Source organism: Saimiri boliviensis, chromosome 1 (genome assembly GCF_048565385.1).
Source record: "Saimiri boliviensis isolate mSaiBol1 chromosome 1, mSaiBol1.pri, whole genome shotgun sequence".
NCBI classification, from domain to species: domain Eukaryota; kingdom Metazoa; phylum Chordata; class Mammalia; order Primates; family Cebidae; genus Saimiri; species Saimiri boliviensis.
The window spans coordinates 164,893,248-164,905,709 of NC_133449.1; positions in this window are offsets into that span (position 1 = coordinate 164,893,248).

Consider the following 12,462-nt stretch of genomic DNA (forward strand, 5'->3'; position numbering starts at 1 on the left):
CTTACATATTCTGATGACTAAATTATTGTCAGATGGATAGTTTGCAGATACTTTCTTCCATTCTGTGAGATACCTCTTCACTCTGTTGACTGTTTTCTTTGCTGTTCAAATGCCTTTTAGATTGATTTAATCCACATTTTTTTTTTTTTTTTTGCTTTGGTTTCCTGTGCCTTTGAGGTTTTATACAAAATATCTTTGTCAAGATAAATATCCTGAAGTATTTCCCCAGTGTTTTCTTCTAGTAGCTTTTTTCTTTCTAGTAGTTTTGGATCTTAAATTTAAGTTACAATTTTGAGTTAATTTTTGCATATGGTGAGAGATACGGGTCTAGTTCCATGTCTGAATGCAGATACTCAGTTTTCCCCATACTATTTATTGAAGAGATCGCCCTTTCCCCAACATATATTTTTGGCATCTATATTGAAAATCAGTTGGTTGTATGTCCATGGATTTATTTTTAACTGTATTCTAGTCTCTTGGTGTATATGCCTGTTTTTATGTTACTACAATTCTATTTTGATTATTACAGCTTTGTAGTAAGTTTTGAAACCAGGTGTGTGATCCCTCCAGCTTGGTTCTTTTTGCTTAAGATTGCTTTGGCTATTTGAGTTTCTTTGTGGTTCCATACACATTTTAATTTTTTTTCTAGTTCTATGAAGAATATCATGAATATTTTGATAGGTTGTTTGGGGTAGTGTGGACACTTTAACAATTCCAGTTCTTTAAATCAATGAATGTGGGGGTATCTTTCTGTATCTGTCTATTTATTTGTGTCCTCTTCCATTTTTCATGAATGTTTTATAGTTTTCATTGTAGATATATTTCATATTCTTGGTTAGGTTTATTCTTAGGAATCTTATTTTTTGTGTTATTGTATTGTAAATGTGAATTTTTCTTGATTTTTAAAGATAGTTTATTAATAGCACCTAAAAATACTACCCATTAATGTAAATTGATTTTGTGTCCTGCTTCCTTACTAAATTTGTTTATTAATTATAATGGATTTTGGTGGAGTCGTTAGGGTTTTCCATCTCTAAGATCATGATGTCTGCAAACAAGAATGTTTTGGTCTTTTTTTCTCTTCAATTTGGATGCCTTTTATCTCTTTCTCTTACATAGTTGCTCTGGCTAGGACTGCGGTACTATGTTGAATAGAAATGGTGAATGTGGCATCTTTGTTTTGTTCTAGATCTTAGAAAAAAATTTTCGACTTTATTCTCTGTGATATTAGCTATGGATTTGTCATATACGGTTTTAATCATTTTGCATTACATACCTTCTGTACCTAATTTGTTGAAATTTTTATCATCAAGTGATGTTGAATTTTGTCAAATGTTTTGTCTGAATTTATTAAAATACTTTGATAATTTTTGCTCTTCATTTTGTTAATGTGATAAATAATATTTATTGATTTGCAAATGTTGAAACATCCTTGCTTCCCTAGGATAAATTCTACTTAATTGTGGTGAACTGTATTTTTAATGTGGTAAAGAATTCAGTTTCCTAGTATTTTGTTGAAGACTTTTGCCTCTGTATTTATCGGAGATATTGGCCTGCAGATTTCTTTGTTGTTGTTGTTGTTTTGTGCCCTTGTATGGTTGGTATAAGGATAATATCAGCTGTATAGAATGATTTTGGAAGAATTCTGTCCTCTTTAATTTTCTGGAGTATATTGAGAAGAACTGGTCTTAATTCTTTGAGTGTTTGTTAGAACTCAGCATTGAAGCCATCAGGTCCTGGGCTTCTCTTTGATAGAAAATTTTTTATTAATAATTCAATCTTGTAACTCATTATTGGTCTGTTCAGATTTTCTGTTTCTTCATGATTCAATCTTGGTAGGTTGTTTCTGTTCAGGAAGTTTTCCGTTTCTGATAGATTCTCTAATTTTCTGGCATATAGTTGTTAATAATAGCTCAATGATCCTTTGTATTTCTGTGGAATTAGTTAAAATGTCTCTTTTTTGTCTCTGATTTTATTTATCTGAGTCTTCTTCTTTTTTTCTCAGTCTGTCTAAAAGTTTATGTGTTTTGTTTATTTTTCAAAAAGGAAACTCTTCATTAACTTTTGTAGTTTTAATTCTTAGTTTCATTTATTTCTTCTTTTATCTTCATGACTTATATCCTTCTACTAAGTAAGGGTTTGGTTTGTCCTTGTTTTTCTCGTTCCTTGAGGTGCAATATTAGATTTTATATTTGAGATTTTTCTTCTTCTTTGATGTAAATGCATTGCAAGACAGACAGCAACTAGGAAGGGTAGATGCAGAACTTCTGCCAAGGAGCTGTTTCCTTGGGAGGCAGTGAACAGCTTCAGCTCTAGTCCCAAAAAATAAGGTGGAGAAGTTACTGGGTGGAAGGGGTCAGGTAGATGGAGCAACTCAGCCAAGTCATGCTTTTCCAGGAGAGAGTGCACAGCTTCAGCTCAGGCCCTGAGGGGCAAGGCATGGCAGTGACTAAGAAAGGTAGATAAGGCAGCTTTAAGGTCATGTGCCCCTATGGGGTAGGATGCAGCAGCTGTTTGGCTGAGAGATGTTGGACCACTGGACAGGTTGGGTTTAGTGGTGGCTAAAACTCAGGAATGGAATGGTGTTGTGACCCGTCACTCCTGGAGGAGAACAGACTCCAGCGGTAGCTTCACTTCCAAGATGGCATCATGCAGTAGCCACATGGGCCACAGGGTTGGGTCACAGTGTCAGCTCCTTTCCTTGGGGAAACACAGCTGTGTGGATCCAGGCAGCTCCCTCAGCTGGAGTCAGTGACTGGGAGAACTGCAGGTCCCTAGTGGTAAAGACTGTAGGCATCCCAGGTATTAATGGGGGCTGCTGCGATCTGTTTATCTTTCACCCACAGGCAGACGTCCCTCCTGGTTCTGAGCTAATTCTCACTGGCAGTTGGGGTGGCAGAGGCCAGGTGTTCCCTTTGGTTCTCAATGTGGCCATCCTGGATTTCTGTGCTCTATAAAGTTTTTTAGACTCTTTTGATGTACTCTGGTGATCTTCTTTAGTTCTTTTCATCAAAATGTGGTTTATGTATTGTTTTCGCCATCTTGGTTGTGGGGGAAGAACACCAGAGGCTTCTAGCCAGCCATCTTGCTGACATCATCTTTTGTTTATTGGTCTTTTATTAAACAAAATATAAATGAAGGGACTGAAGTTTGAGTTCTAGGTCAAGGACATACAGTAATAAGTGTGTTAAAGATGAGTTTTAACCCAAAACCTGTAGTGCTATTCCCACCATACCATGTTAAGTATTAAAGACTTGCTTGCAATTGGACAGATTATTGGGTACAAACGAGGCACTAAAAGAATCTCGGTCCCAATGTTGCTCAAATAAGTGACCTCTGAGAGCAGCTGTCCAGGCAGGTGCAGCTCTCCACAAGGAATGCCTGTGGCAAGCACTCTAACAGTGGCTGCTGCCTGTCGCGGACAGCTAGTTTCCAGATCTCAATACTGACACCCATGTAAAGCCTCCCAAAATTGATTTTCCCCTGCATAATGGCTTTTGTACCCTTCAGCAACCCAGGCTTATTTTTTCATTGAACTAGACCCTAGTAGTTTCCAGACTAAATGGATTTCAGAAGTTCTGAAATGCTGAGCTGTTTGAGAAATGTACAACCTACATGTGGCTACAAAGGGAATCTTCCTTGTAAGCCAACTGCACTCTAAATATCGAAATGTCATTTTTACAGCTATGCAGTTTTTCCAGATGGACTCTTTTTCAAAATGGTTGACATTAGCAAAAAATTCTTGTTATTAAAAATTTATATAATTTTGAGTTTGAAATGAACCAATATTAGAAATAATGTTCTGTGAATGAAAATGTGAATAAAAATGCCTCTAATGTCACTTGTCCCTCATTAAATTTTTCCCAAGAATGTTGTCAGCAACATACTGTGATTCTGTTAAACAGAAAAAGGAGTTACCTTACAAGGTTTAGCAATGTTCCTCGAGTTACTTCCATAAGTAAGAGTGAATATAGCTGTTTCAGCTAATGACGGCAGTGCACAATAGTCATCTGAAGTTAAGCATCCTCAGATTGCAGTCAACACTTCCACATAATAGCATATTTGAAATTTTGTCTGGATTCTGGATTTTATCTTGGTTTGTGTCTCATTTTGTGATTCCCTGTAATCTAATACCAAGTGTCTGTGTCGCAAAGTTTTGTTTTGTTTTAAACTTTCAAAATTGAGATACAACATGCACAGTCAGGTGTATAAATCTTCAATGAACAACTTAATAAGTATTTGCACATGTATACATCTGTGTAGCTAGCACCCAAATCAAGATATAGAATATTTTCAGGACCCCTGAAAGGTCACATGTGCCCCTTTTCAGTCAACAACCTCTTCAGAGGTCACCATATTTTTCCTTCTGTCGTTATATATCTGTTTTGCTTGCTCTTGAGCTTCACAGCAGTACCCTTTTTGCTTCTGGTTTCTTTTGCATAATACTGTTCCTGTGGGTTCACTCATGGTGCATGTGGCAGTAGTTCATTCTTCTTTGTTCTGTGTAGTATTCTATCATACCATATTTCCTTCTAAGAATCATAGCAAGCTGGGCACAGTGGCTCACGTCTGTAATCCCAGCACTTTAAGAGGCCGAGGCAGGTGGATCATCTGAGGTAAGGAGTTCAAAACCAGCGTGGCTGCATGGAAAAACCCCATCTCTACTAAAAATACAAAAATTAGCCAGGCTGGCAGTGGGTGCCTGTAATCTCAGCTACTCAGGGAGGCTGAGGCACGAGAATACTTTGACTTCTGGAGGCGGAGCTTGAAGTGAGCCAAGGTCGCGCCATTGCACTCCAGCCTGGTCGACAGAGCAAGACTCCGTCTCTAAATAAATAAATAAATAAATAAAAAATCATAGCCAGGCTAATCACAGACTCATTCAATGTGGAGCGAACCTCTCCATCACAGCCAGAGAAGGATAAATTAAATTTTAAAAAATGCGAGCGTCTTATCTCCTTCTACAGAGAGGAAAGGACCACTATCATCTACCCAGAAAAATTTCATCTCACATAGGCAGACAAGTCAGTCCTTTATTGGGTCAGGGCAATTTTACTTGTCAAACAATGGCCTGTATGATGCTTTGCAATATCCAGGGATCCCTGATAAGAAGGTAGTATTGTTAATTGACAAGCATGGAAGAAAATATTGCCTGTTTGATTCACAATCAGTAAATCATATTTAGTCATATAAATATCACCGGCAGTTTGAAGAGGAGATAGTTGCTAGGAGCAGTTCACTTAAGTCAAGCATTGATGGTACTCAGGCCTGAGTCACACTGATGCTGAGTGCAGAGACCCATGTAGAATATATGAAGACCATAAAGAAAGAGGCTCCACAGACAGTGCTCACCACAAACATAAAGGAGCAGAACAAACTAAGAAGGGTAAGGAGTTTTAAGGAATGAAATCTTTTACTAAGGTGGATTTTACGTGGAAATACAATAGCGTTGTATATCTGGACACATATAGAAACACAGGGGTGGAGATCAATAGAGAAATTGGGGCCTAGAATATCACATCTCTTAACACTTAAGGCTGGTTTTTACGATCTTGTAGGAGGTTGAAATATTTTGGTTTCAGCCTGCCATAAAGTGCATGTAAGTCCAGACCTTACCAGTGCATTGTCATAGTGAGAACCAATCATCCAAATAGTTATGATAACTAGAAGCAGAGAAACATTTGATGAAAGAGAAAAAGAAAGGAAGGATGTTATATGATTCATACATTACGAAAGGATGAGCTTGAGGAGAGAGTAGAATTTTTAAACTGCTTTAACTCCCCCATTTTAATTTTATTAATAAAATAAACGCTTAATTGTGTCTACGATTTACTAATTTGTTCATTCAGCTAGTTTTACTGAGCAACTTCCATGTACCACCAGCATAGGGAAAGAGCCTTGTAGGGAGCAATGCTTTTTGTCAAAGGCAGCTACTCTGAATCTGCATCTTTATTTTCCAAGGAAATTTTTTCCCCATAGCTGTTTTTGCTGCCTGTACTTTCAAGTCTGTAACTATATTTACAGTTTTCTTTTTGCCTTTGACATTTGCACTTCTCAATGTAATGCTTCAGTAATTTTCCATGTCCTTTACGTATCCTGCAGGTAATAACTATGCTGCTTAAGAAGTTAAGAGTCTCAAGTTGGAGTGCTTTGAGAATTATGAGCCAACAGCTCATATTTCCTGACTCTGCATTTTTTGAGCATGTTTTGCAAAGGAGAAGCTTTGGGGAATCGCTTGGGTGTGGGAAGAGGGAAAAGGATGCATCTGTCTAAAATTTGGGGTCCTTGTTATGAAGCCTATGGACTTGTAGAGACCCCTGTAATTAGAGAGGAACAGTTTTCTTCATTGATTAGTTGTAGATGGTTTGAGAAACTTTGCCTACTATAAAATTGCACAGTGCTCAGGACAAAAAATTCGAGAAGAGATGTCATTCTGGAGGTCAAGTGGGTTCATTCTGGCTTGAGAAAGAAGGTTCTAGGAGGAGGAATGGAGAAAACAGAATGGACCAAGAGAATCGATCTTGAAAAAGGAGATGAAGCATCAGACTGGAGTTGAAGTTACAGTGTTACAATGTGTGTCCCATTTCTTGAGCACTGATGTGTCAAACCCTGTGCCATTAGAGCAAGTAGTATATAAGTTCCCCAACAATCCTATGGGGGCAGTTGCCATTATTTTTGTCATATCAAAGATGAAGAGACTGAGGGTCAGATGCTTTCTGTAGATCATAGAGCTGGTAAGTAGCAGAGCTGTAACTCGAATTCAGGCCTGAGCGACCCCAGAATCCACAGTTTTAGCCATGTGCCATGGTATCTCCATGTTATCTCTTTGTTGAGATAAGGGACAACATACAGGACAGGGTGATTTTCACTGGAAAGTGAAAGTGGTCAGGGGCAGAGGTACCTGCATGTCTGGAGATGGAGGAAGGATGGGTCTTCGGCTTTTATAAAAAATAATGTTCTCTGAAAACCTCAGAATACCTAGTATGTTGGGCAGCTCTACTTGTGGATATTGCTGCCAATCAAAACTTGGATATGACTTTCTAATGAACGCTGGTTTTCTCATCTCTGTTCCTCAACCACTTTGAAGCTAAGCAAGAGCCTCTCCAACTGGAGCGACTTGTTAAACTTCCAGAGGGCTCTCTAACTCTTGACACCTCGTCTGCATCTTGCTGCTGCGGAGCATGAAGCACATATTATTATTCCCTTTTCACAGTGGATACTGAGCCACAGGAGCCTACATGGAATCTGAACTAGACGGGTCCCTACCCCTGCCTGCTTCCTCAGGCTGGCACCATTATTTGTGCCTCTGTCTATGTAAGCATAGGCCAAAGAATCAGTGTAAATTTTGATCAGGATTAAGTTAGATTATAGAAGGTTCACAAGCTCTCTTTCCTCTTTGCCTTCCTCTCTTTCCCTCCTTTTTTTATTGCTTTTTTTTCCTTTTAAGGAAAATGATCTGAAAGATTCAATGTGTTTGGTCATTGGAGTCCTTCTAGAGCCAGATCTGTGAACTGTCTCCGAGAAACATATAGAGAGTGGCTCATCCAGCTAAGCCGAAGACTCTGGCATGGGCAGGGCAGCAAAAACCCCCAGATTGTTTGGAATCATTAAGAATTGCTGCATGCCCACAGCTGGCTCTATCCACTCAAGTTGGGCTCTGGTCCTATCCTGCCTCCTAAAAAGCACTGACTCTTTATTGTGTGCCTACTCTTCCAGGAGTTAGGCTGTGTGCCGGGGATTTGGAGTTAAATGAAACATAGTTCAGGTGAAATGTGTGTGGGTATTAGCATGATAAAAATGTGCCCTTGGGCCGGGCGTGGTGGCTCAAGCTTGTAATCCCAGCACTTTGGGAGGCCGAGGCGGGTGGATCACGAGGTCGAGAGATCGAGACCATCCTGGTCAACATGGTGAAACCCCGTCTCTACTAAAAATACAAAAAATTAGCTGGGCATGGTGGCTCGTGCCTGTAATCCCAGCTACTCAGGAGGCTGAGACAGGAGAATTGCCTGAACCCGGGAGGCTGAGGTTGCCGTGAGCCAAGATCGCGCCATTGCACTCCAGCCTGGGTAACAAGAGCGAAACTCCATCTCAAAAAAAAAAAAAAAAATGTGCCCTTGATATGCTATGATTAAGTGCAAAATCAACCATGTCAATAATATGCTACAGCACTGCTGAAGAAAAAAGAATTGATTATGCATTGGGTAAGGAGAAGAGCTGGGGGAGGCTGTCTGTGTTGGGCTTGGAGTGGTATGAGTAGAATTCTACAGCAGGAGCATTACAGACAAAGGTGAGAAAACAGGAATAGTCTGAAAATAATAATGTCAAAGAGGGTTCTGTAATTTTAATTACTTAAAGCCTGATACATTTATTTCTTTATTTAGAAAATTGTTTGCTGAATAACTTTGCCAAGCACTAACTAGTTACTAAGGACACAGCATTGAGCAAGACTGGCCAGCTTCATGTCCACGGAGGTGAAAGTCTCATGGAGGGAGACAGAAGAGAATCAGCCACTTACACAGTTATTTCTTTGTTAACAGTCATAAATAGAAGTAAGATTGTGCCACAAATACACCTAGAAAGGGGCCTGATATCTTGTCTTTGGGGGATAGGAAGGCAGTCAGGATGCATTTACTCAAGGAAATGACACTTGTGTTGTGATCCAGAAGTTGATTAGGAATTAGTTAAATGGAAGGGGAAGCACATTCTGACACAGAGACGTGTTATGCTCTGAATTTTGTCCCCCCAAAATATATATTTGAAGCCCTAAGCTCAGTACATCAGAATGTGACTGCATTTGGAGATAGACTCTTAAATGTGGTCATTGGGTTAAAATGAGGCCATTAGGGTGGGCCTAATCCCATCTAATTGGTTTCCCTACAAGAGAAAATTTGGATGTACAAAGAAAGACCAGGTATGCATGCACACAGAAGAAAGGCCACGTGAAGACACAGCAAGAAGAGAACCATCTATCTGGAAGCCAAGGAGACAGGCTAGAGAAGAATGCAAACCTGCTGACACCTTGATCTTGGACTTGCCTGCCTCTAGAACTGTGAGAAATAAATTTCTGTTGTTTAAGCCACCCAGCTGGTGTTATTTTGTTCTGGCTGCCCTGTTTTGTTATGGGTTCTGTTTGAAGATGGGGAAGGAGATATGTGGCTTATGACACTCCTTCACTCTGTGGCCTGGGTAAGTCTGTCTCCTATTCCTGGGACTGGGAGTTGTCTCCTGTAAGGCAAATGCCTTGGACTGATCACTCATCTCTGAGGTTCCTTCTGGTTTTTGATGCTGTAAATTCAAAGCCTTACAGCCTTATAATTCCAGAACCCTAGGAAAGAAATGGGCAAGATGATTATTTGGGAATCTCTTAATAAAACCCAGAACACTTTGGAGAATATTCTTGATTCATATCAAGGGATGATCAATAAATGTGGAAAGAATGGATACTTGGATAAACCAATATCCACCAATATTTTTTAGCCAGGTTGAAGGATAGCTAGCTAACTAGAGAGAAGTCTGATGCTAAAATGCAAAACAGTAAACTATTTTCTTTCAACTTTTGTTTTAGAATTGAGGTGCATGGTCAGGTTTGTTACAAAGGTATATTGCATGAGGTTTGGGGTATGATTGCGTCTGTCACTCAGGTAGTGGGCATAGTACACAATAAGTATGTTTTCAGCCCTTGCCCTATTCTCTCTCTCTCTCCTCTAGTAGACCCCAGTGTCTGTTATTCCTGTCTTTATGTCCATGCATACCCAATGTTTACCTCCCACTTACAAGTGAGAATATCTAGAATTTGGTTTTCTGTTCCTGCATTAGTTTACTCAGAATAATGGTCTTCAACTACATCCATGTGGCTGCAAAATACATGGTTTCATTTTTTATGGCTGTATAGCATTTTATGGTATATATCTATTACGTTTTCTTTATTTAATCTGCCACTGATGGGCACCTGAGTTCATTCCATGTTTTTAGTATTGTGAATTGTGCTGTAATTAACATATGGGTGTGTGTGTGTGTCCTTTGGGCATATACACATTACTAGGATTTTCCTTTGGGTATATGCCCATTAATAGTGTTGCTGGGTCAATGGTAATTCTGTTTTAAGATCTTTGAGAAATCTCTAAACCGCTCTTCACAGTGGCTAAGCTAATTTACATTCCTGCCATTGTCCCTTTTTCACCGCAGCCTCACCAACGTCTGTTATTTTTTTGGACTTTTTTAGCGAAAGCCATTCTGACTGTTGCGAGATGGTATCTCATTGTGGTTTTGGTTTGCATTTTTCTGATGAGTGGTGATGATGAGCGTTTTTTCATGTTCGTTGGCCGCATGCATGTCTTCTTTTGAGAACTGTCTTTTCATGTCCTTTGCACACATTTTAATGTGGTTGTTTTGTGCTTGCTCCATTGTTCAAGTTCCTTATAGATTCTGGATGTTAAACCTTTCTCGGATGCATAGTTTGTGAATATTTTCTCCCATCTTTAGGTTGTCTGTTTACTTCCTTGATCTCTTGCTGTACAGAAGCCCTTTAGTTTTCCTAGGTCCAACTTGTCAATTTTTTGTTGTTGTTGCTGCAATTGCTTCTAAGGACTTAGCCATAAATCTTAACCAAGGCTGATGTCCAGAAGGGTATTTCCTACAATTGTTTCTAGGATTTCTATTGTAGAGGTCTTACGTTCAAGCCTTTAATCTATCTTTACTTAATTTTTGCACATGGTGATAGGTAGGGGTCCAGTTTCATCCTTCTGCATATGGATATCCAGTTATCCCAGCATCATTTATTGAGTGGGGATGCTTTTCTCCATTGCTTATTTTTGTCAAGTTTGTCAAAGACAAGATAGTTGTAGGTTTGTGGCTTTATTTATGGGGTCTACATCTGTTGTATTGATTTATGTATGTGTTTTAGTTACTGTGGCTTGTAGCATAGTTTAGAGTTGAGTAATATGATGCCTCTGGCTTTGTTCTTTTTGCTTAAGATTGCCTTGGCCATTCTTTTTTGGTTTCATATGAATTTTAGAACAGTTTTTTTTTTCTAATTTTGTAGAAAATGATGTTGGTAATTTGATGTGAATAGCATTGAATTTGTAACTTGCTTTGGGCAGCATGGTCATTTTAATTATATTGATTCTTCCAATATGTGAGCTTGGAATGTTTTTCATTTATTTGCATCATCCCTGATTTCTTTCAGCTGTGTTTTGCAGTTCTCATAGTTATCCTTTACCTCCTTGGTTAGATGTATACCCAAATATTTCACTATTTTTTGTGACTGTCATAAATGGGATTGTGTTTTTGATTTGGCTCTAAACCAGAATGCTATTGGTGTATAAAAATGCTACTGATTTTTTTCTGTTCTGATTTTGTATCCTGAAACTTTACTGAAGTCGTTTATCAGTTCTAGGTGCCTTATGGGAGTCTTTAGGGTTTTCTAAGTATGAAATAACATTACCAGTGAAGAGAAACACTTTAACTTCTTCTTTTTCTATCTGGATCCCTTTTATTTCTTTCTTTTGCCTGATTGCTCTGGCTGGGACTTCCGGTACTATGTTGAATAGGAGTGGTGAGAGTGGGCATCGTTGTCTTGTTCCAGTTCTGAAGGGGAATGGTTCCAGCTTTTGCCTATTCAGTATAATGTTGGCTGTGAGTTTGCCATAGATGGGCCTTATTATTTTGATGTATGTGCCTTCAATGCCTAGTTTGTTGAGGATTTTTATAATGAAGGAGCATTGAATTTTATAGTTTTTTCTGCATCTATTAAGATGATCATATATTTTTTGTTTTTAATTCTGTTATGTGGTAAATCACTTTTTTTTGACTTGCACATGTTGAACCAACCTTGCATCCCAGGAATGAATTCAACTTGATCACGGTGAATCAACTTTTCAATGTACTGCTCAATACAGGTTGTTTGTATTTTGTTGAGGGTTTTTGTGTCTATTTTCATCAAAGATATTGGTCTGAAGTTTTCTTTTTTCATTGTGTCTCTGCCATATTTTGGTATCAGGATAATGATTTAGTTAGGGAGGAATCCCTCTTTGGTTTTTTGGAATAGTTTCTGCAGTATTGGTAACAATTCTTTGTACAACTGGTAGAATTAAGCTGTGAGTCCATCTGGTCCAGGGCTTTTTTTGATTGGTAGGTATTTATCACTGATTCAATTTTGGAGCTCATTATTGGTCTGTTAGTTTTCACTTTCTTCTTGGTTTAATCTTGAGAGGTCATGTGTTTCCAGAAATTTATCAATTTTCTTTACATTTTCTAGTTTGTTTGCATATTGGTGTTCATTAAGGTCTCTGTTTATCTTTTGTATTTCTGTGGGATCAATTGTAATGTCATCCTTTTCATTCTGATTGTGCTTATTTGGATCTTCTATCATTTTTCCTTTGTTATTTAGCTAGCAGTCTATCAGTGTTGTTCATTCTTTTGAAGAACCGTATTTTGGTTTCATTGATCTTTTGTATGAATTTT